Genomic DNA, 21,254 nt, shown 5'->3' on the forward strand with positions numbered 1-21,254 from the left:
ATAACATAGTGCATTAAGAACAAAAATCACTCAAGATAAAGCTCTTGTTTCCATATCCTAGAGACCCTTTCATTTAGTCTCATCCTATATGACCTTATGAACCTTGGTTTTATGCTATTGTAATCCTCTGCTAGGAGAGTCATAGATGTGTACTAATTATTATAAATGAGGGAAACCATTGAGCCCATGTTCCTTTGGGTCTGGCTTACTTTACTTAATATGATTTTTTCCAAGTCTTTCCACCAAGGAAAGGTCCTCCTACCATTTCCTCTCCTGATATTCCATGGTTGTTAGGACTGGCCAGGAAACGACATGGACACCCAGGCAGGCAGAACAAAGAAAGAAAGAGTTATTGCCAACAAAGAGACCACCAAGGTCCAATTCTCACAAGAAGAAGCACCTGTCTGTTGGAGAGATGACCTATGTAACCTAATAGGGCTAGGACACAGGGACCTGGGGTGTAGACTTGAAGGCCCAGAACTTCATCATGGTGAGCTATTTTATAGCAGCTGCCCAAGTAGTAGATAGGGGCCTTCAGCTTGCAAGACAGAAGGTCATTTTAAGGAGTCCTGTTAGCTTTTCTGGTTGTCACTGGCTCAGTGGAGAGTTATCTGAAGGTAAGAGGGAAGGAGGCTGAATATTTAGTGCCTATACCAAATGGGCCTAGTGTTGGTGACTTTATTTACTGCTTGCACAAAATGGGTCTGGTGATGATTCCATTGGGAAAGGTGCCTAACAGGTCCCGGGAGGAGCATGCTAAACTATAGGAAAAAACCTATTGGACTAACAATGGCTGTGGATCCAACAAAAGTTGAGGTAATTACTGACACTAAGAAATGGACTGTTTTAGAACTAGTAGATTCCAGGGAAAGAAATCTTGGTTTTGTTTGTTTTTTTTTTTTTTTTTTTTGAGGACGGAATGGCGATGCTGACTTCCATTTTTACTGAGGAGAAGGGTACCATGATGTTTGGTTTCAAAATCTGAAGTATTTATACAAGCAAGAGAGATTAAATTTGCACTTTTGAGACTATATTTAAAAGTAGTTTGGGAAAGAAATCTTTTTAAAAAAAAATATTATCGAGGCCAAAAGTTTGGCCTAGTGGTAGGGTGCTTGCCTAGCATGCACAAAGACCTGGATTCAATTCCTCAGTACCACATACATAGAAAAAGCCAGAAGTGGTGCTGTGGCTCAAGTGTTAGAGCTCTAGCCTTGAGAAAGCCCAAGGACAGTGCTCAGGCCCTGAGCTCAAGCCCAGGATGGACAAAAAAAAAAATGAAGGTAGCCCCAGGCACTGGTCAGGAGATGACTTTGAAAATACCCACATAGCATATTGAAGGCAAAAGACCCCATTATCATTTGAGAAGTTTATTAAACAACAAAAAGCACATGGTAGTACATTGTTCAGTTGCATATTAAATCTTTCCCTCTTCAAGATTCTCCTCAAACACATACATTGCTCAATAAAAAAAAAATAACTCTTTCTTTTCACATTTTGTCATCTCTGTAATCTTAGCTATTCATTGTTTGAAGCCAACCAAGGCAGAAAAATCTGCAAGACTCTTATCTCCAACTAACTAGCAAAAAGTTGGAAGGAAGTGTGGCTAACATGGTAGATCACCAGCCTTTTCTTACTTGGAAAAGCTACGTGAGTGTGAATCCCAGAGTTCAACTCCCAGTACCAGCACATCTAAAAAAGTTCTTTTGGATTTCTCCTCAACTTTGTGTATTGGATATTATCATGCAGCCAATAAGATGATTTTTCTCTAATGTTATATGGTTTCCCATAATTGACATGATTTTATAATGGTTTCATCTTAGAAATAAATAAACCTTTTTTCTTTCTGACCTAAAACTATTGTTAATATGTCAACTGACATTATTATTATCTTTCAAATGGTTTCTTCATATCTTGGAAGTGCAAAATACATCTGACATTTCTATCAGTCATTTGGGGGTAGGAAGGTTTTCTTTGTTTATTGTTTCACATGGTTTAGATGAATAAATATTGGGATAAAAATCAACACTAGAAATCTAGCCGAAAATTATTTCGCATTTTATCTTCTCATTTGACCTTTCATGAAGATTAAAGAAATAATTTTTGCTCAGGCAAGCTTGGATTTCAATCCTCTTAATAACATTTCTTAAGCAAGTACACACCACCATACATTTTTAATTGATTGAGATAGAGTCTCCAAGAATTGGCCTTAACCCACTGACTTCCAATCTGAGCCTCCTAAGAAACTGAGATTATAGATGTTCAGTCACTCATTGATATATAAACATTGATATGTTTATATAGAGTAATTATAATCATGGCAGCCATGTCTGCAGATCAATACTATGTGTTCATTGATAACTCAAATATCTATAGTAATATTCTTAATGGCAGACAGCCTTACCAAAATAATAAACAACCTTAAAGTACCCAACAGATAAACATGCTTTTTTTTTCTTTTTTGACCACACTGGTCACAACTTGTCATCCTTACTATTCTTTTTTGAATGCTGGAATCACAACAATATCTACTTCCCTTGGGGCTTGGACTCGGCCTGACTGGGCACTGTCCCTGAGCTCTTCAGCTCCAGGCTACCACCCTACCCCTGGACCCAGGTGTTGTCCCTGAGCTCTTCAGATTAAGGCTACTGCCCTACCCCTTGAGACACAGTGCCACTTCCAGTTTTCTAGAGGTTGGTTGGAGCTAAGAGTCTCATGGTCTTTAGTGCCCGGGCTGGCTTAGAACCGCAATCCTCAGATCTTAGCCTCCTGAGTAGCTAGGATTATAGGCATGAGCCACTGCCCCCAGCCCCTTACTTTTTATAATCAATTCCTTTTGGATAATTCAACTTATATTCTTTTGTACCAAAGCATGAAACTAACATATGTAATGAGACTAGATACTGAATTCATGTGTTTCATCTCCATCATCATCTCCAGAACTTTCCACAGTAATTTTAGACATACTGCGGTTCTAGAGCAGAGAAAGATTTGTTCTAGATTTTGAAGGGTTCTTGACATCATGAGGTATCTAGAATTCTATTTTTCATTGTCCAGATGCCAGGTAAGTGTTCAAACGTTCCCCACAAGGTTGGAATTGCCCATGATGGGGAGCTACTTTTATACCCAGTCCTCTTGGCAACACAAGAGACTGTTAATGCCCTACCTTTCAGCAAAGGAAACTGTGACTAGGCACTGATATCTCATGCCTCTAATCCCAACTACATCTCATGCCTCTAATCCCAGCTACTGAGATCCGAGGATGCCAGTTCAGTGCTAGACTGGGAAGACAAAAGTGAGAGATGTTGTTGGGCGTGAAAGACTCATAACTGAAACTTACTGATCTCTTGCAACCCTTGAAGGCTACTGACTTTGGTCATATCGGAGGACGGGTCGTGAAGAGGTTAGGGTTGCTTGGTTTAGCTGCCCTGGGAGGATAGACTAACAGGGTTACTGCTGCCTATTTATTTACTTATTTACTTACTTATTTACTTAACACCCGTACTGAGGCTTAAACTCAAGTTTTTGGCTCTCACTCAGCTTTTTTATACAAGACTGGCACTCTACTACTTGAACCGTACTTCTGGCTTTTTGTTGCTTAAGTGAAGATAACCGAAGATAAGGCTTTTCTGCCTGGTTGCCTTTGAATGTCAGTCATTAGATCTCAGACTCCTGAGTAGCTAGGATTACAGAGGTGAGCCACAAGACCCGACTGGACTACTGTTGCATATACTTACACGTCTTTCTTGTGTGTGTGTGTGTGTGTGTGTGTGTGCGCGCGCGCGCGCGCACGCCTGGATTTGGACTGTGTGGTTTGCAAAGTTAACAGTTTGAATTCCTTTTATTAAGATGATCTTTCAATATTCAAAAACAGCATCCTATCTCTGAAAGATCAATTCTTCTCCAATAGCCGACTCTCAAGTTAAAAAGTTAATAAGATAACAATGGCTTGTACCTACATATAGCTAAAAAATGTCAACAAATTAGAAGCATGTTAAACATGTCTGACCTTTGGAGAGACTTAATTCCCATATTGTGGGTTTGGTCTCTTGGGACTGGTCAGTCGTTGGACAGTAGGTTTTTTTTAAGCAATTATATCCCCCATGGCTTGTTCTTTTGCATCATGGGATCTTTCTTCAGCAAATCTGAACATATTATGAAACAGCCAGAAGACTTTGCCCAACTAAACAGATGAGGGTTCCCTATTCTTAAACTTGCAGCATCCAAAACTATAAGCTAAGCAAACCTCATTGCTTTTTAAAAGCATCCAGTCTTGGTAGTTTGTTTTAGCAACACAAAATGGACACAAACACCACTGGGGGTGGATTTGCAGTGATAAGACAAAGATTTCCCCATTGCATGCCAAGTGAAGCAAAGACCCTAAATAGGCATTATCTAAATTCCCAACACACAGGAGATGTATGAAAACTGGGATTATTTAAAGCCTTTATATCCATGGATTTCTTATTAGGCAGCAAATAAGCCAATTAGAACCATTAAAAACACTCATTCGAGATGAACTCATTCGAGTTGATATGGCCAGAGTGCCCATATCATGCCAGTACTACTTAGGTAAAACTTTGCCTTACTTTCCTGCATTTCCAAGGACAAGTAAAAGTTCTAATTTAGCACAAATGGAATGGACCCAGCCTCTTACCGAGAAAGGTGTGATGTGGGCTATCACCCAGCAGGAATCCATGCGTCAGCTACGTGTTTCTAATGATCTTCATTATTGATCAGAGGATTTCACGTATCCAAGGAAGAATGAATCCGTGAACCTGCCCAGGGGAGAAACTTGGCCAGAAAGTTAATTTTGAAAAACCAGATACTTTGTAACTCCTCTTTGTAAATATAAATTTATTCTTACTATTAAGGTGTTACATAGAAGGGTTACTGTTTTCTAAGTGAGGTAATGAGTATATTTCTTTCTGGACAATATCACCCATTCCTTTGTTTTCCCTGTTTCCCTCTCCTCATCTTGACCCATAAGTTGCATAGTTCATTTTCTACGGTGTCAAAGGAGTATCATGCCTACCTTAGTTCAGCCTTTGTCCCATATTTTGTAATTCTATACCATAAATTATATTCTTGCAGCATATCCAAGAACTTGGGCAAACACTTTAAATCCTTTTACAGTATCTTTCTATATTCATATGCGTTTTTCTTTTAAGTCCTGAAATTGCATGAGAGATCTTAAGAGAGAGAAGTCTAGCTGAAAAAAAAAAGTCAAAGAATTAGAAATATGTTAATAAATTGTTATGTTAAGCCACTGACATCTTTTTGTGCTGGTACTGGGGTTTGAACTCAGGGCTGGGGCCCTGTCTACAGTTTTTTGTGCTCAATGCTTAGTGCTCTAGTACTTGAGCCACAGCTCCACTTGTAGCTTTTTGGCGGTTCATTGGAGAGAAAACCTTTCTGCCCAGGCTCGCTTTAAACTGTGATTCTCAGATCTTAGCCTCCTAACTAGGATTATAGGTGCAAGCACCTGGCAAACAAAAGCTATTTCTGATTAGTGATAGCCGAACTATTAGTGTAACCTTAGCTACTCAGGGGACCGAGAGCTGAGAAGCATGGATAGAACCATCCCAGTCACACAAATGTGATCTATGAGATTCTTATCTCTAATTAGCCAGCAAAAAAATCAGAAGTGGAGATGCAGCTTGAGTGGTAGAGTACCAGTCTTAAACAGAAAAGCTAAATGAGAATTGAAAACCCTGAACTCAAGTCCTAGTATCAGCACAAAAAATAAATAGAGCAAGATAGACAAGGGTGAATTTGATCAATGTACATTATTTATATGTCTATAAATATCGCCCGTTATATATGCATATAAATATAACACATTGTGTTGATGAAATTGTGCTATAAAATGTAATGCTGTTTGGTGCTGGTGAATCACACCTGTAATCATAGCTACTCAAGAGGCTGAGATTTGAGGGTCACGGGTCAAAACCAGCATAGATAAGAAAGTCAGAAGTAAGGCTGTGGCTCAAGTGGTAGAATGCTAGCCTTAAGCAATAAAAACTCAAGGACATTCCCATTAACTAAGTACAAGCCCCAGGACTGGTGCACATGTGGGCACACACACATACACACACACACACACAGACAAATGTACAAGGATGCTAATCAAATTTTTAGCACACTAAAAATATTCCCCTCCTAAAGGAAGAGATAGGAGAATAGCAAAGTAGCAGACCCAAGCAAAAAGTGAAATCCTGCAGGGCGAACATTAAATTCTGCTGCTCCTTGTGTGACATCTGGGCATGTGGTGGTGTAACAAGAGTTCTATTGGGCTTGGAATGCCCCACCCCTAGTACCCATAGGGCCTCTTTTTCTTGAGCTGGTTTTCTCCCTTGCCTGAGTCGACATAACATGTTCCTGGCATCTCCAGAATCCGAAGGGTTTTCACTCAATTTTAGGCTTCACCTTTGTAGCTTCATGCCAGGGCTACATCAAGAGCTGCCTTCAGGGATCCTGACTGCCAAGCATTTACTTAATCTCCCAGGCCTTCATTTGAAATCTGGCTGGAAGCCTCCATGACACTGCAGCTCATAGTCTGTATTGCTGTAAAATCAACCTTAGAGTGCCACAGTTTGCTACTATGTTGAGTAGTCGGGTTCCATTAGACCGTGGCTACAGTGACCTCTGAGTGCTGGATGGCTGAACACAGGAAAATCCATCACTAGGGAAGCCTGGGAACACATAGTAAGCATTAAATAAGATGGTGACTACGAATAATTACTCTTTTGTGAGGTGTTCTAGACCACCCACATATAGGTCCCCAGGTGTCCTGAGGCAGAAAGATCCAGGACTGCACAGAATGCAATTTCTTGGGAGCTTCCTGAGAGAAGTGGGGTCTCGAGCAGCACCAACACCAGCTGGATTTCTATGATTTAGATCAGAAGGTGAGACAAACATATAGGTTAGGACAGAAGTGACTTCACTCAGCTGGATTGTACCCGCTTTACCTGGAGTTACTATCAAACACTTCGGGCCCATCCGACAACAGCAGGGGCTGAGCCTAAAGTAGCCCACGCCACTCTGGCTCTTTGTTTACTTGTTATATTGGGAAACTATGAGGAAACCAATCAGGGTTACTCTTGGAGGGCAGTCACAGCAGCTATGACTCAAGATAACTGTAGTCAGGCCAAACCAGATTCCCAAAGGAAGACAAAAATAGCATGGGAATTTGAAGCCATGCCCAGGTTTAAAGGACTCTTCTGAAGAAAATTTTCTTCTTTGACATCCATTTATCACAATGATGTTTCCAATTTTATTTGCATATCTGTTCATAGAGCCTCTGTGGGGTTCTATGTGGCCAGGAAATTACTTTGATAAAATCGACAGCCTTGTTAGGGATGTGGCAGGGGGAGGCTCGGCCATAGAGGATCAGCTAGAAGGAGATGTTTCTCCATGTCTCATTTCCAAAGCCATCTATTTTCAAAACTAAAGAGAAAGTAATTCTTCTTAACATCAGTTGGAAAATTAATCTATTGATTGGAAAATAATGAGTTGATACAAAGCGTAAGAGAATGATTTATGAGCGAGTGTTTTTAGGAAATATGTAATTAAAATACGCTGATATATAGAATGGATGCTGCTGGCTCATGCTAGAATTCCTAGTTTGTCAGGAAGCTGAGATCTAAGGATTGTGATTTGAAGTCATCCTGAGCAGGAAAACCTGTAAGCCTGTTACTCCAATAAACCACCACAAAGCCAGAAATAGAAGTGTAGCTCAAATGGTCGAGTACCAGCTGTAAACAAACAACAACAAAAAAAGCCAAAACATATCACTTGAGTCCTGAGGTTAAGCCCCAGTACACACACACACACACACACACACACACACACACACACACACACACACACACAATACATGGGTATAATATGTGATTTCACCCTATATACTTGGTGATACAAGCTATGCTGCTAGATGCATCATCAAAATTTATCAGCCAACGGATGCTAGAAATCAGTGTTCCTTCTGTACTTTAGGATACAGGAAATGTTCTTTCCAAATGTTACCCACGGCTGATTATGCTCTCCAAACCCTCGGGTTTCACATCTATAATTCAACCCACTCATTGCTCATTGAAAATGTTCAGAAAAACAAAATTCCATCTGTGGTGAACATGTACAGACATTTTTCTGGTCATTTCTCAGATTACACAGGATAGAAACGATTTATACAGTAGGTACACATTGTCTTCTGGGTTGTATCTATAGGCAATTTAAATCACACAGAGGGTGAGTATAGGTGTTACATAAACGCTACATCATTTTGTGTGCGATTTGAGCATCCTCACATTCTAGGAACTGTGGAACTTACTGGATACAGTCCTCATGAATATTGAAAGATGATTATGATCGTAGCATGCCTGCTTTTAGGCCCAGCAGGTACACAAGGGTTCATTGCAGCCCCACCCCAACCTGATCACTTGCAAATGTCAGCGGATCTGTTCATTTGCTAGGACACTTGGAGTGGTGGTTCTTTGTTCATGTAGGGTCTCAGTTCCAGAATCAGCGTCATCTTCTTCATCCTTCTAAACAAAGTGCTAGCCTGTTGTATTATTTCCTGTCAAAGCCCATCAGTTTTGATCATTTTGAGACTCTGACAATGACAGCACAAGGTAAAACTAGAGAATCTAGCAGCATGTGATCCATACATCTACCCAAAGATGTGTCCAAAATCCCATTTGCTTGCTGTGACAATTGTGTGATGGGAAGTTGATCTGAGATGCTGTCATCTGCCACATCCCCACATAAAATCCAATTGTGGGGACTCAAAAGAGTTATGGTCTCAAGATGCCTAAGTTCATAGAGGGTAGGAGACAATGTCTTCTTCTAATACTGAAAAGCGTAAGTTAGGGATTTATTCTAGATACTGAAAATGAGAAATCAAAGCCAACATTCCACAAAATCTAAAACAAAGAGTATCAAGTAAGAAAAAATCAGAAGGAGCTAGGCGCTGGCAGCTCACACCTGTAATCCTTGCTTCTCAAAAGGCTAGATCTGAAGACCACTGTTCGAAGCCAGCGTGGGCAGGAAAGGCCTTGTGAGACACTAACCTCAATTAACCACTCAAGAACCAGAAGTAGAGCTGTGGCTCAAAGTGGTAAAGTGCTAGCCTTGAGCAAAAGAACTTAGAGACTATGCCCAGGCACTAAGTTCAAACACCACAATCAACAACAGCAACAATAATTAGACTGTAATCTCAATAACAGTAAATCTATCAAGGAAATACTCAGCTCTTGCCACAGAAAAGGTAGACATTTCTATAATTCTCGCCACTTAGGAGAATGTCTTCCCATAGTCTCAACATTGCATTGGAAGGAAAATGGCAGAGAAGATAAAGGGCTGGGTGTGGCTGAGGCAGGAGGTGGAACTGGCTAGAGATAAGTTCTAGACCAGGCTGAATGACAAAGAAAGACCCCTGTTGTTTCTTAAAGACATACATTTTCCCAACTTGAAGAAAAGTTATGTGAGTGTAACTTGGGCAAGACAGAACTTATTTGCAAATGTCCACACAGGGAAAACTTGGAACAATTACAGTCTCCCATCAAAACAGAAAAACAAAAGCAGTAAGGCAGAGGTAATTATGCCCTACAACTCTATTAGAATTAATCAAGCTAGTGGTGCATACCTATAATCCTAGCAACTCAGAAAGCTGTGATCTGAGAATGATTGCAAGCCAACCTGCACAAGAAAGTCCATGAGACTTTTATCTCCACATAACCACCAAATTGCTGAAAGTGGAGATGTGGTAGAATGCCAGCCTTGAGTGGAAAAAGCCAAGTGAGAGTTGCAGAGACGTGAGCTCAAGTCCTTACACTGGCATGCACATACAATTAATCAAAGAGGACATGTACATAAAATTTAAGTCAGTGGAAAATGAGAGAAGGTCAGAAAAGCACTAAGTCCTAATAAACTTGTGGGCATTTGTTCAAGTCCAACCTGCTTCTTCTTAAACATCTTTCTAGTGTTTGAAGGGGAGTGTGTGTTGGAGAAAGGTTGTCAGAAGAGGAGAGGAACTAAGCATAGCATTAACTCTCTCAAAGGAAGGCAGAGCTGAATAGAAGCCATGCAGGACTGTGCCAGAGGAGAGGCACTGATGGGTTCCTGCACCACATCTTGAAGGAAGATCCAGAGAAGCTGGAATGCCTAGCCATGTACATCTGCACATCTCTGGTGCAAAGATTTTGCTAGGAAGTCTTAGGGAGACCCAGAGCTTGATAAAGAAGCAAGAGGCCAGGTCTTACGGAAGATATGAAAAAATCTACGTGCACCACACCAAGACTGACAGATAAATTCGACAGAATGGCTTACTTGAAGCAAGAGTAATGTGGAAGAAATAATTTTGTGTTCACCTGCAAAATAAATAAATGAGGGGGGGAAACATGAAGAGAAGGAAGAAAAAAGAAATATACTGGATACAGAATGTCAACTCAAACCAAATACCAGTGACTCAAGACTCTATCCTAGCTACTTAGGAGTATGAGTCCCGGAGAACTGAGGTTCAAAGTGAGACAGGGCAGAAAAGTCTGATAGACTCCATCTCTAATAAACTAGCAAAAATTAGGGCTAGAGGGACAGCTCAGATAGTAGGGTAATAGATATGAGCAAGCCTAGCAAGAGCCCTGATTTTAAGCCTTAGTACTACTTCCTGCATGTGCACACACTGTGTCTACTCAATCCAGCTGCCTGTGGCTCACACCTGTAATCCTAGCTCCTCAGGTGACTGAGATATGAGCATTGCGATTTGAAGCCAGCCCACACAGGAAATCTGTGAGATTTTTGTTTGCAATTAACCACCAAAAAAAAAGCCAGAAGTGGAATTCTAACTAGAGAGCTAGACTTAAGCATCAAAGTTCAGGGACAATGCCATATGCCTGAAATCAAGTTTCAGGAGGAGCAGCAACAACAACAACAACAACAACAAAAAAAAAAAAAAAGAAGGAAGGAGGAAGGTGAGAAGGAGGGAGGGAGGGAAGAAAAAAGAAAAGAAAAAGTCTACTCAAGAAAGAAAAAGACATATTCTGAAGGTATACCCAGGGCATGCCCGATAAAGAAAATGGGATATAACAGAATCACTGTAAACCAAATCATTTATAAATTAGAATGATCCTTTCCTCTGAATGCCCAATAATGGGAAACTTGTGGTTAAAGAGACAGGAATGATACTGAGCAGAAGTACCTAGCTCAAGCATCACTGCTCTAAGAGCACTGACCCTACCTAGTGAAGAGGGATAAAAGCCAATACATCACAGTCCTTTTGTGGACTTCAGGAATGGATCCTATAGCTCTAAAGGACACCATCTCCTCCAAAACATCTACAGAGACACAGAGCTTGCTGATTAAAACAGAATTATTTAAAAAACTGTCTCCAGTTTGCTGGTAGGACAAAATCAATCACTGGCAAGTATAGGAACAAAACAACAGCTTGGATGCATTCTCCCCAGGAAAACAATGAAGGCACAGATTATAGGTTACTGGTACTTCAGAAACAGAGTCAATAAGACTCAGGATATCAAACTAGGCCTATTGTGATGGATGGGAAGATGAGTCGTGAGTTGGAACAGAATATAGCTCACAGGAAATAGTTCCGGAATGCATAAGTGTCTTTGTCTTCCAGGCTGCTATGACAAAACATCACAGGCTGGTTTGCTTATCAGCAACAGGAAGTCAAAGATAAAGACACTGGGGAATTTGGTGTCTTAGTTGGGGCTTGATTCCTAGCTCCCAGATGGCTCCTTCTCATTAGACAGGCTGAAAGAACTCTCATTAATCCCATTCACCAGGGAGTCCCCTGTGGGATTTAAGCATCTGCCAAAGACAAAACTCCCAACACCATCATCTAGAGGTTAGGATTTCAACATAGGAGCTGAGGGCCACGATACAAAGCTTCAGAAAAAAGTAAAGCTTGTATCTGGATACTTGAGTGGCAGATGTGTCCGTAAGAGTAGGAATGGATGAACAGGGCACATGAAATGTAAATGAAGACAAAAATCTCTGTACATGTCAGAAGGGAATTTGGTTCACCATTTTATGAACTTGAGGAAATAAAACTCTCGAAAAACAAACAAGAAGCCGGAAGGACGCAGAAAACCCCGTGGGCTGTCCTTTCCTAGTCTTGTGAGTATAGCCTGGGAGCTGTGAGGGAAACACCAGAACTAAAAATAAAGAGCAAACCACAAGAAGGCTGGAGGTGGAGGGGGAGAGAGAGGAAATGAAAGAGTGGCAATTTTCTCTTAGTCACAATGGAGTCAACAGATGCTCCCTTCAAAGTGCTAAATTCAGAAACAGAGGAATAAGTATAACATAAGTGTTATAAAAAGAAGAACTACGAAAACCAATGGCAGAATATATGACTTTCAAACTGCCAACAGGCAGACCCACACAGACACATATGCCTACATAAAACAACCCTGAAATACCAAAGATAGGCCAAATCGCAAAAGGTTTTTTAAAAAAGGAAATCTTAAAAAAAAAAAAGATGATACACATGTTACATAAATATTGTAAAAGGGGAGCATGACATCTATTTAAAGCCATTTTATGTTAAGTAGCAGGAGTTAATCTTAGAGTCTCATGAATTAAAAAAATTTACAAAATTATGAGTGACCTCAGAGATCTTCCCTGGAATAAGAAGAGAGATGGTAGAGTGGGCAAGAGAATCATAAATGAGTTATTCTCTAGGAAATAGGTTGCAATACATTTTAAAATTTTGAGAACTGAGGTGATGTACTAGGATAATACAAAATGCCCAGTCAGCCTGTCCCCACAGGTGTCACAGAACTGTATGCCCCAGACATCAATCGCAGGCAGTAAGTCTTCCAATTACACACCAATTCTGTCTAACTTGACCACACATCAAGAGCCTCTCACGATTTCCACCTCTTTGTTAAGTAATGGGCTAAATTACCTTTACACTAGCCTTGCATTTCTTACTTATAAAGAATGGTACAGAGGAGGGCCAGGAGTTTGGCCTAGTGGTAGAGTGCTTGCCTAGTGTGCACAAAGACCTGGGTTCAAATCCTTAATACTACCTACATAGAAAAAAGCTGAAAGTAATGCTGTGGTTCAAGTGGTAGGGCTTTAGCGAAAGTTCCAAGGACAGCGTTTAGGCCCTGAGCTCAAACCCAGAACTGGCAAAAATAATAAATAAATAAATAAATAAATAAATAAATAAATAAATAAGAAAAAAGAATGCTATGAAGGACAGAAAGGAGGCAGAGAGGATAAAGACAGGAAGCGTCCTGAGATTCTTCTCTGTGAAAATCTGGGACCCCCATCCTGTTGGTATGAATGTGTTTATATCCCAAGGAGAGATCTCTCAGCTTGGTTGTTCACAGTTGGTGCTCTATTGAATATTAAAAAATATTAAAAGTAAGCCAGAAGTCAGTGGCTCATATTTGTAACCCTAGCTACTAAGGTTGCTGATACACGAAGGATCATTATTCAAAGCCAGCAAAGTCCTCAAGATTCCATGTGCAATTAACCAGCCTGAAACGCTGGGCTGCAGGCACAGTTCACATTGGTAATACACTAAAGTTCATATTGGTAATATACTAATGAAGTGAGCTTGTGGCTTTAAATTCAGCCCTTGGTCTCAAACAAACAAAAGAATATAGAAAAGTTGTCTCTAAGTAAGCTCAATTGCTTTCCAAATCTTTATGTATGCTATCTTATTTTCGTGTATACTTTCAAACGTTAATTTCGTAGATGGAAATTTGCCTTAGGGATGTACTTGACAACATATGTAGTCAAGTTCTTTCATGAAATAATTAATCTAGCATTTTTAAAAAATAAAGAAAACCTGAGAAAATTATGGCATTAGATAATTGTATGATTATTGTGAATCTCATTAAATATAATACTGTACATCTATCTATACTATTATAGAATTTTCTAAGATATATGATTAGAGAATAGTAAAGCAAGTATAGAGCATTCAATGTATTCATTTTACATAAATAAAAGGGGTAAATGTGTACGTGTGTGTGTGTGTGTGTGTGTGTGTGTGTGTGTGTGTGTGTGTGTGTGAGATTATGGGGCTTAAACTCAGGGCCAGAGCATTATCCCTTAGCTTTTTCTACTCACAGCTGGTATTCTATCACTTGAGATACATCTTCACTTCTGTTTTTTATTTGGGAGGGGTGGGTGTTGCTGGTTAATTGGGGGGTAAAATTCTTGTGGAATTTTCTTCTTCGATTAGCCATGAACTACAGTCCCCTAAATCTCAGCCTCCTGAGTAGCTAGGATTATAGAGGTGAGCTACCAATGCCTGCCATATTTTTAAAATACATTTATTACATAAAAGTTGATGGCACACTTGCAGTAGTTCAGACATGGCTCTAGTCCCGGATCAGACCATGTGCCTGTGTTTTTGTAGAACTTACATTATACAGGCAGAAGGAAGAACCTTGCAGCCAGGTTTCAAAGTCCCCAGGCCAGGCCTCCCTCCAGCTAGAAACAGCTCTCTGAGCTGAAGTCCCAGGTTGCCTGGGTACCGGATTCTGCACTGTGTAAGATCTGCCAGTAAAATCAGCCTGAGAAGCCAGAGTTCTGTGGATTTCAGGGAGAACAGGCCCAGAGGCTTCTGGTTTGCATCATCATGGCTCTGATGGAAAAATCCCAAGTCTGATTATGGACTTTTCAGCAGGAAGATTCTCACTCTGACAAGCCCATGTTGTAGTTAAACAATCTTGTAGATCCATTTCTTCTGGTTGTGTACCAACCAGATTCTGTTTCCTTGGTCTCTCTGAGCTACATTAAACCAAATGGCATAAGATTTTAAAAATATTTCTGTGGTGAGACAAAGGGCAAGAGGTGAACCAGGCAACAGTCATATAACACAGTATGTTAGAAATGAACTTTACAATTTGGGGGTAGGGAAAGTTGGAAAGAAACATGGAAGGGGGTAACAAATCTGAGCAAATGTTGGAATATTTATTTTTCTTTAAAAAACTTTTTTTTAATCCAAGATGAGACAAGGACCCAAAGTCCGTATTCAATAGTTTTGTTCATTGGCTAGTATTCTTCTAACAGCCACACTCCAACTTTTCCCTGACAAGTTAAACACATTAAGCACTACAATTCACAAATACAAAAGGCTTTTGAATAAATTCAATAGACTATTTTGTAAATAACTTTTACTAAGTTTCCAGAATTTCAAAAAATATTGCATTTGTGCCCAGTCAGAAAACCCAGGGGAAAAAAATCTGTCCTTTCAGAACTTTTGCCAAAAACCTTTTTACATATAAAAGACAATAACTGATATTAGAAAAATAGTTCAGAGTCAGTAAACATTTTGTTTTTATTTGTTTCTCATTTTATGCTGGCACAATCAAGGTTGATAAGTTACTATCACTTCTGGGTTCTTTATGCTTAATTAGAAATAAGAGACTCTCAGATTTGTCTGCCTGGGCTGGCTTTAAACAAGAATCCTCAGATCTCAACCTTCAGAGTAAGTAGGATTATAGGTGTGAACCATTGGTACCCAGTTCAATAAACATTTGAGTACTCATTCAAGATTAAAAATTTGCATTATTCAGAATAAATGTATGCCTTGCATACATTATCACCTACCCACCCCCTCCATTCGAGGAATACTAATAGAGACTAAATTCAGGGCCTAGCACTTTCTAAACAAGTTTAGGACCATTTGAGTTCTTCCCACAGTCTTTTTGTTCTATTTCATTTCTGAGGCAAGAAAAGTGCTAACTTTTCCTGGGCTGACCTTGACGTTGAGATTCTTCTGCTTTTACCTCCAGAGTAGCTGAGATTACCAGAGTTTACCACTGTTCCCAACTCCAGTCAATTTTTTTTTAAACTGCTGAATGTATCATTGGATACCAAATAGAATTCACTGTGTTGCCTGCTTGCTTTTCTCTATCTAACATCAAAGCTATGGGCAAAGCATTCAGTGTATCAAACCTTATCTGTTTTCTTAGTTCAATAGTTACTTGAATATATCTCTGTTTACTTTCTATGAACAAATAGCCATTATACTGAGATTATTTTTGTGAGATTTTTTTTCCTATTCTAGCATTATAAAAGGGAATTGTTTTTTTTTTTCTACATAGCCTGCAAATGTTTGGAAAGATTAAAATGTCAAAAGCAGAGGAACAAACAGAACCCTGTCTCATGCCTTCCTTATCCTAGGACTTTCATATGCTTATTTAGAATAAAATAAATAAAAAAGACACATTAACAACTATGCCTTTTTACATTTTTTATGCTACTTTGGCAATCTAACAATAAATACAACTTAACGTATCATATGCTGTTAAAACTGTAACTGGCCACGCCACAGGGGCTCAGAATCCTCGCTACTCAGGAGGCTGAGATCTGAGGGTTGAGGTTCAAAGTCAGTCTGGGCAGGAAAGCCTGTGGGACTCTTATCCCCAATTAACCACCAGAAATGGGTGTCTGTTTTTCAGTATATCTAAAAACACATTTTCGTTGTAGAGAATAATTGTGCTACTTGTGGTGGCCTTTAGAAGTCATTCTGACATTTGAAATGTTTCTTACATACACATATGCTTGATTCTACCCGTGAGATTATTTACGATGAGAGAACAAGGAGACAGATTTTTTTTAAAAAAGATGGAGGGTTAATAATTGTTAAATAGATTATCATTGCATATATATTGTTTTTATTTCCAACACTTGCTTTGAACCACAATCCTCAGATATCAGCCTCCTGAGTATCCAGAACTACAGCCATAAGCCAGCCACCAGTGCCTGATCTATTGGCATTTTTGCTCGTTGCTCGGATGATATGTACCAGTTGTCTGAATTCCACCTTTGGAGGGGAGGCGAAGAACAGATCAAATGAATCTTTGCCTAATAGTCCCTTTATTTCCAATTGAAGCAATGAGGAGAGCAATAGAAATAGTTTTATGTAGGGCTAACCTAGAACTTATTAAGAGTCAAAGTTAAATAAGACAAACTTGTAGGAGTCATCTGTACATCTGTGGACCTGCCTATAATTGCTGTAGATCAAAACTGCCTACCATTGAGTTTTGAAACAGCAACTGATCAAGCAATCATATTCTCTTAATTTTTAATTAATATACTTTAAGACTAATTAAAACCACTGTTACTAAGTTAAACATTTGTGATTACAAAAGAGAATGCAGGAAAATGTGTATAAGGCAGCGTACATTCTTGAGGATCAGACATGCGATGGAAAAAATAGCATTATTTAGTAGTCTGAATTGTTGTTCCCTTTCTCCACTTTGAATAAACATTTAGGACAGTTTTTTACTTCCCTAATTCCATTTATCCAGGAACACATTTTTATTTCCCTTTCCAGTGCTTTCTTTTTTTTTTTACTGCCCTTTCCTTTTTGCTTTATATTTCTATTGCTTTAATTTGTATTAAAAAAAAAACCCTTAGAAAACCTTTTAGATAAGGTTCCTTTTTAATACAATGCAATAATTCTTTGAAACATTTGGTAATACCCAAATCTGATAACCTTCTTGCATTTTAAGTTTAAATGTTCTGCCTTTTTTTTCCCCTGCAGTATAAGTTCGAACCCACCCATTTGTTCATACCATGCTGAGGTTTTTTGTATCAAAATATCTAATTATTTTGAACATTCAACACACACACACACACACACACACACACTTGTATACAAAGGTCTTAAAGCATGCAAAAAATGAATGTGGGCCCATAAGTTTTCCAGAATTCCAGTGGCAATAGATTCTTTTGCTCATAGCACTATATAACCTCATAGTATTAGAAAAACTTAAAAACAAATAATTTTGCCAACAAACTGAATCTCTTACAGATAACCGACATCTAGATGTTTAGGCAGACATTGCAGGTAAGGCACATGAGCACATGAATTGACCTTTGAATATTTTAGGTAGAGGAGGAGGAGTAAGTTTAGTGGAAGGATGGGGGCCACTTGAAGCTAAACCCTTAGCCCACGACATGGCCTTACTCTGTCTTTCACCTATTCTTAGACTAGGGCACTTTACATACCTAAAAGAACAATGACACAGAAAACAAGGAGCTATATTATAAACTGGTACTGATTCTTAAAAGAGAATGAAACAAAACCAAGACAGAAACACAGAAATGAAAGCTTGTTGAGAGGCCAGATCAATGTTGACCCTCTACCTCAACAGTAACCAAACTCTCAGCTGTCCTCACAGCCTAAAAGCCTGCAGAGAGACCTGATCAATACTGAACTCCTCCCTCAACAGTAACCCCCAAACCCTCTGTTGTCATCACTAACCTTGAGAGCCTGATGAGAGTCCTTGAGCCATCTGCTCCCTTACCCCAACAGTCTAAATTGATCCATCCCCCAAGAAACAGAAACAAACAAACAAACAAACAAACAGAAGACAGGACAAAGAAAAACAGACCTCTGTAAGATTCCTGAGTGACTCCAAAAATCTTGACTTCAAAAAGATTTTAGTGGCACATCGGTCATCCACAGACCTGGCTGTCAGAGTGACAGAAGAACCATTGGGCTCTGAGAAAAGTCTCAGATGTCACCTGTCCTATGGAGTCTCCTATCTTCTGGCAACCTAGTTGCCAAGGCCATTTGTCACTGTGGCTTCAAGAAACTGAAGTGCCACGTTGGCCCTGGGATCCCACTGGGGCCTTGAAATGTTATACAGGAATTCAGTCAGCTAGATACAGAGAAACCACCTTTTGAGAGGCCGAATTGAGAGTCATTGTGAGCAAGCTGGTGATTTCAAGTGGACTCCCGTCTCAAAGACCTGCAGCCCTGCATGTAGCTTATAAAGGCCAAAACTGTACGGAGTGGGGAGCTAAATCTAACAAAAGTGCTATACATGTGCAAAGCAAACTACCTCTCTAGGGGAACAGTCAAGGAGCAGAACTTTCCTGAGGTTAAACAAATTCAAAGATTGGCCTATTTCACACCTATAGGCTTTCCAGAACTTGGTGCAAAGCCCCCACCACCCATCAAGGGACCAGGATGGCAGTGAGGACGAGGTGATATTGCTTAGACTCAGTATCCATGTTTCAGTAGCGCACCAACTTTGAATGAAAAAGCTAAGACACATCATGAGAGAAAACCTCTTGATCAATAAACTTATAAGAAAAGATGTAACAACAGTAACGCTAAGCAAAGTATAATATACGCCAGCTTGAAATCCCATGTTTGAAACCTCTTTGTACAATTAATAGACACTAAAAAAGAAAATAATGGGGAGGGGGTGGGGGAGAGAAATTGGGACAAAAACATGAGAAGGGGTAGCAATGATTGTGAAGTAATGCATCTTCAATATGGCAAATATAATGTAGCCCTTCTATTAATTACAATAAAAAAAGAATGGCAAGAAAGTAAAACAATCTCTTGGGGAGCGTGGGAGAGAGTAGAGGGCTAAAAAAGAGGGTAAATAATGATAAAGGGATCAAAGTAGATTTTCATGTATGGAAATAAAACAATGACATTAATGCTGAAATTATTTTAAAAAGGGAAAATTTGGTAAGGGAAAGTGATAAAGGGGGTGAATTAATTGTGTTATATTGTATGTAGAAATGTCACAATTAAACCCTCTTATATACCTATTGTATCCTAACTTAAAAAATAGTGGAAGCGACATAAATCACGATATACTGTATTTGTAAACTGCTTTATTAAATGGCGAATCCGTTGTGCAACTCCTTAAAGATAATAATGTAAAAATTAAAAATAAATTAAAAAATTTTAAAAAATAGTGGAAGCATAGAAGGCCTTAGAAGCATGTCATCTACTATCCTCCCTCCCACTCTTACCTCTCAGATTGCTCCATCGAAGACAGCTTACTGTAGTTAACATGGCCCTCCTTCCTTCCTTCCCATATACTACATTGAAACCGGATGACATGCTGGGAGAGTGACAGAATAGGTGAAGTTGGTGAGTACACATTGTTGACATGCTTGGAAATGTCACAATGAGCTCTGTTTGTTCAGCTAATGGATGTTAATATACAATACCTATTATATAAACATATAATATGTAATACAATATACAGTATCATGTATGATATTATATTAATAATACATGATATATATATCATATAGTATATATGCCATAAATCATTTTTTTTTGCCAGTCCTGGCCTTGGGCTCAGGACTTGAGCACTGTCCTTGGACTTTCTCAAGGCTAGCACTCTACCACTTGAGCCTCAGCACCACTTCCGGCTTTTTGCTATGTATGTGGTACCAAGGAATCGAACCCGGGTCTTCATGCATGCTAGGCAAGCACTCTACCACTAGGCCAAACTCCTGGCCCCGCCATAAATCATTTTATATGCTATAGATAATATTATATAGTATGTAATGTAATATATACTATATTATATGATATATAACACATATGCAATATAATGACATTATTATGTCAGTATTATAAAATATATTTCATTTTACACTCAAAAATAGGTTATCACCATATGTCAGCCACAGACGTGCTCCAAGATCTTGGGCTTCACAGCTCTTTATAAACTGTGAATTTAATTGGTCTCTATTTTTGCTAAGTTTTGTGGTGTATGGTATGTAGGTACAGGAAGAGAAGACAAATGAAAAGATTGCAGGAACAGGCCAGGCCCTACTTATTGCATGTAGATGTCACTCTTCAGCTGCACAATGTGAATAACCCCTACAATCTTTATTTTGTGGCTGCAGAATTCATAATGATTAAAGAAAATTTCTAGGTCTGCATAGCAGAACCAGTAATCTAACCATCTGGTAAAACTAAGTTCTGACTTTCAGATTTCAAAAAGGTGCCCAGAGACTTCAAAATGAAAATTGCAAGTCATTTCAGTTAACAACTGTCACCCACAAGGGGCTTCTCGTTCCTCTCTATCTGGACATGGTAGGCTCTGTGCATGTGGGTTATATGGGAAACATCACCGAGAAGAGAACATTTGCAGCATGCCATGAATGTTGGAGGAGTTACTTCTTTACGTCAATACCCAGCAATATCAAACATATAGGAGACAGTAAACCTATCATTGTGAAAAGCAATAAATACTCAGTGCCAGTTTTGTGTGAAAAGATCTGTAGTTGGCTTATGGATCCAAAATTTTGTACTTTCAAGATCAAATAAATAAGAAGATTTCCAAGTACATTTTGTGACCTAGGAAGTCCTTTGAAAACCAATCACAACCACTCGGATACTTACTTGGTCTTAGTAATGCCAACGAAGAAAGAGAGGGAGATGTATAGGGACCAGAGAGTTGCTTGATGCCTCGTTCTCCTTTCCTGTAGGGACTACCTGT

The 21,254-nt window shown here is 39.3% G+C and overlaps 1 long non-coding RNA gene across 1 annotated transcript; it reads left to right on the forward strand.

Annotated features, from left to right (window-relative positions):
• The first annotated feature begins 11,661 nt into the window (after positions 1-11,661).
• Positions 11,662-21,023, forward strand: LOC150042603 (uncharacterized). The gene is made up of 3 exons (XR_016533573.1): positions 11,662-12,132; positions 19,775-19,888; positions 20,746-21,023. It is a non-coding gene; the product is annotated as an uncharacterized LOC150042603 (long non-coding RNA).
• The last annotated feature ends 231 nt before the right edge of the window (positions 21,024-21,254 follow it).

This window comes from Megascapheus bottae, chromosome 34 (assembly GCF_031878675.1).
Source record: "Megascapheus bottae isolate mThoBot1 chromosome 34, mThoBot2.hap1, whole genome shotgun sequence".
NCBI classification, from domain to species: Eukaryota; Metazoa; Chordata; class Mammalia; order Rodentia; family Geomyidae; genus Megascapheus; species Megascapheus bottae.